Source organism: Benincasa hispida, chromosome 12 (assembly GCF_027475165.1).
Source record: "Benincasa hispida cultivar pf3 chromosome 12, pf3_genome.v1.1, whole genome shotgun sequence".
Classification (NCBI taxonomy): domain Eukaryota; kingdom Viridiplantae; phylum Streptophyta; class Magnoliopsida; order Cucurbitales; family Cucurbitaceae; genus Benincasa; species Benincasa hispida.
This window is the reverse complement of record NC_143489.1, coordinates 42,454,343-42,458,612: the sequence shown is the minus strand read 5'-3', so window position 1 is coordinate 42,458,612 and position 4,270 is coordinate 42,454,343. Positions and strand designations below refer to the sequence as shown.

General features: G+C 42.7%; 1 non-coding gene across 1 annotated transcript; it reads left to right on the top strand.

Annotated features, from left to right (window-relative positions):
- Positions 1–3,409: 3,409 nt before the first annotated feature.
- On the top strand, positions 3,410–3,516 carry LOC120068717 (small nucleolar RNA R71). The gene has a single exon (XR_005479342.1). It is a non-coding gene; the product is annotated as a small nucleolar RNA R71 (small nucleolar RNA).
- The last annotated feature ends 754 nt before the right edge of the window (positions 3,517–4,270 follow it).

The following is a 4,270-nucleotide window of genomic DNA, read 5'->3' as shown; positions in this document are numbered from 1 at the left end:
TCAGCATACCAAGGCAATTATTCATTATGGAACAGCTGCTCATCTGGGAACACCACACTCACCTCTGACTCATTGTGGTCAACCTCAGGGTTTTCCAATCTGGATAAGTGATCCGCAACTTTGTTCTCCGTCCCTTTTCGATCAATTATTTCTATGTCAAATTCTTAAAGGAAGAGAACCCATCTGATCAACCTTGGCTTTGCATTCTTCTTTGTCATTAAGTACTTTATTGCCGAATGATCAGTATGCCAGCAGATATGCTCTAAATTTTTCCAATGCAAAAATTACTACAAGAAGATCTTTCTCTGTGGTGGTGTAATTGGTCTGAGCAGGATTTAATGTCTTACTTGCATATGCTATGGGATGTAAGATTGTTTTTCTCTTTTGTGCCAAAGCTGCTCCCATCGCATACCCGCTTGAATCGCACATTAATTCAAAAGGAAGTGTCCAATCCGGTGCAATCAACACGGGTGCGGTGGTCAGTGCATTCTTCAAAATTCTAAATGCGTTGAGGCAATTGTCATCAAAATCAATTTTTCTATCAGCCTTCAACAGTGCACTCAGTGGTCGTGCTATTTTCGAGAAGTCTTTGACAAAGCATCTATAGAATCCAGCGTGCCTCAAGAAACTTCGTACAACCTTTACGCTTGTTGGAGGTGGAAGTTTTTCAATTGCTTCTATTTTTGCTTTATCCACCTCCAACCCATCCTGGGAAACCTTGTGCTTTAACACGATTCTCTCCTCTACCATAAAATGGCATTTTTCCCAGTTAAGAACAAGATTCATCTCCTCGCATCTCTTCAGTATCTTCTCCAGGTTAGCTACATAGACTTCATAGGTGTGCCCATAGATAGAGAAGTCGTCCATGAAGATTTCAACAGAGTCCTCAAGATAGTCTGAAAAGATGGCCATCATGCACCTTTGGAACGTGCTTGGCACATTACAGAGGCCGAATGGCATGCGGCGAAAAGAAAAGATCCCATATGGGTAGGTGAATGTGGTCTTGTCCTGGTCTTTTGAAGCAATCATAATCTAGTTATACCCGACATAGCCATCCAGAAAGTAGTAAAAGTCATTTCCAGCTAGTCGGTCTAACATTTGACCAATGAACGGCAGAGGGAAATGATCTTTCTTTGTGGCCGCATTCAGCTTGCAGTAGTCCATGCAAATGCGTCACCCGTTGACGGTCCTTTACGGTATTAGTTCATTATTTTTCGTTCGGGACTACCGTCATGCCCTCTTTTTTGGCACACACTACACGGGGTTGACCCACGTGCTATCTGCTATAGGATAAATAATGCTCGCATCTAACCATTTAATGATCTCCTTTTTAACGACTTCTTTCATCGCAGGGTTGAGTCTGGGCTGATGTTCGATCATTGCTTTGTGGTCTTCTTCGAGAAGAATTGCTGGGCTAATTCCTCGAATGTCAGCGAGTGTCCAGCCAATTGCTCGCACATGTTTCCTTAGAATGCTTATCAACGCATTCTCCTTGTCTTCGTTAAATTCCGAGGAAATTATTACTAGCAACTTCTCATTCTGCCCAGAAAATGCGTACTTTAGGTGGTTCGGCAGGATCTTTAATTCCATTGTTGGTGGTTCTACTAGGGACGGTTGCATTGTTTTTCTTTATTCTTTTTCTGTTGGCTCTTCTTCTTGGTTTGTGATCATCTTTTCTTCCTTGCTTGTTTTTGTTATGATCGCATTACAGGCAGCAATGGATGCGTTTGCATCCTCTTCTACATTTTCTTCATCAAACTTTTCTTCTTCAATCAAATTCTGGTCGTCATTTGAGTCATGTAGGTCTACTTCGTCAGGAAACTTCATGGCATGGATGATGTTGAACTTGAGCTTCTGTCCATTTATGCTTAAAGTGATCTCCCCTTTATGCACATTAATCTGGGCACGACCTGTTGATAAAAATGGTCGCCCCAGAATGATGGGCACATCTTTGTCGGCTTCAAAATCCAAGATGATGAAGTCGGTCTATAGTATGAATTTATCGATGGTAATCAGCACGTCTTTCACCTTCCCCTCTGGATGCACCAGAGATCTATCTGCAAGTTGGAGAGTCACGGTCGTGAGCCTAAGTTGCCCCACGTTCAGCTGCTTAAAGATCGACAGACCCATCAAATTGATGTTGGCCTCAAGGTCACACAAGGCTTGCCCGATGTACAGTCGTCCTATGGACCAAGGTATAGTAAATCTCCCAGGATCGCTCATCTTCGGTGCAATTATTGATTTTGAACTCTGTGTTAAAGCCACCATGGAAAATTTACCAGTATCCCTCTTCTTGGTTACCATTTCCTTAAAAAACTTTGCGCATGCAAGCATCTCCTCAATCGCTTCACTGAATGGAATATTAATATGTAATTGTTTTAACATAGACAGGAAGCGTTGGTACTGTACCTTTTCATTCTTTTTCTTTTTGAGCCTCTGCAGAAAAGGTGGTAACTGCACTCTCACGGTCCCCTTCTCAATTGGCTTTGAGGTGGATGCAACTTCTGGCTCTATTGCTTCTTTTTCTCCTTCTTCTTCTTGTGACACCGCAATTTTAGGTTCCGCTGTAATAGGAGCAATCCGGCTAGGCTTTTTTCTTTCTCCCTCCACAATTTTTCCACTTCGCAATGTCACAGCTTGACATTGCTCTTTTCCTGATCCCCCTGGGTTACGTGGGAGTTTTGTTGAACTCGACAGAGCCCTTTACGGTCTGTTCTTTAGCTCATTTACAATCTAGCCCATTTGTAATTCTAGATTGCGGATGGACGTAGCCTGACTTTGAAGCACAATTTCATTTTTCTCTATATACTGCTTCGAAAAACTCTCCAAGGAGGATGATTGCAGCGGTTGCGAGCTACTGGCTTGATTGCTTGTCTGGCGGTTATTGCACGGGAAGAATCCATGTGGCCCTTCTTTCTGTGCCATAGATTGAAAATTCTGCTACTGATTCTTCCAAGCAAAATTGAGGTGATTTCTCTACCCGGGGTTATAGGTATTAGAAACAGGATTATTTTTCACAAAGTAAATTGACTGTGGATTATGTGGGCATTCTTCCATTGCGTGTCCATCACCGCAAGTTGCACACCTTGCGGTGTTTTGACTAGTTTCGTTCATTTGCCAATTTTGTGGTGTTGGGCTACTGATCACAATTCCCTAAATTAAGTTCATCATTGCGGTCATCTGATTCTGTAATGAAACAATAACACCATTACTCGCGTCGTTATCCTTGATTCTTAGTCTCTGATCACTCTCTCTTTAATCCTTGTGGTTTTTAGAGATGCGATCCAAAATGTTCTTAGCCTCATCATATGTCTTGTCTAGCAGACCACCAGCGGCTGTCGCATTGGCAGCGGTATGTGAAGTGGGATTTAAACCATGATAAAATATTTCCATTTGAAGGCAGTCTGGTAATTCATTGTGTGGACAGTCCCGGACCAACCTCTTAAACCTCCCCCAGGCATCACTGAGTGATTCGTCCATGTCTTGTTCAAAATTAGTGATTAGTTTCCTGCGTCTAGCATTCTCAATAGGTGGAAAATACTTCTTCATACATTTCTATACGACCTGTTCCCATGAAGTGATCTCTCCTGACTCAAGGGAATACGCCCATTTTCCTGCCCATTTTCTTCGATAGAGATGTTCGGGAACACAAAAGTATTGCAGATTTCTATAAAACTTTGGGGGTGGGCGTGGGGTCCTCGCCACGCCGTCCTCCAAATTGTCTTGCAGTTTGGATCATCTACAACCTCACCGGTTTCATTTTGAATCTGTTTCCATCAAAGGCAAGCCTCATGATTCCCGGAGAGAAATCATAGAGGTTTGGCGATGCATAGTCCCTAATGGGCCTATTGCGATTGTTAGCCAGAAGGATTGGATTCGCCATGACGTTGTTCTCGTTTTGTGCTCCGTTTCCAGGCTGCCCCACCATCTCTTCTTTATCTGACTATTGTTGTTGGCGGTCTCTTAATCTCCTTCTGAACGCCCTTTCAATCTCCGGGTCGTAATTCTCCAGAGAGTAAGAGTCTGCAAAGAAATAAAAAAAATCACTATTAGCACACTGTTTTGCCGAAGTCCTTGACAATGACGCCAAAAAATTGATGCATTAATTTGTGATGTGGAATTGTGGATGAAATGCGATGATGAAAATGCGTTGAGCACTCAAGTTTCCTCAGTGAGATCCAAGTGTAAAGCTCACTGAGTTTCCTGGTAAGTCCAGGGTTAAGCTCAGGGACTTGGGAAACAATATACGGTGGTGATTTCTCAAAAGACT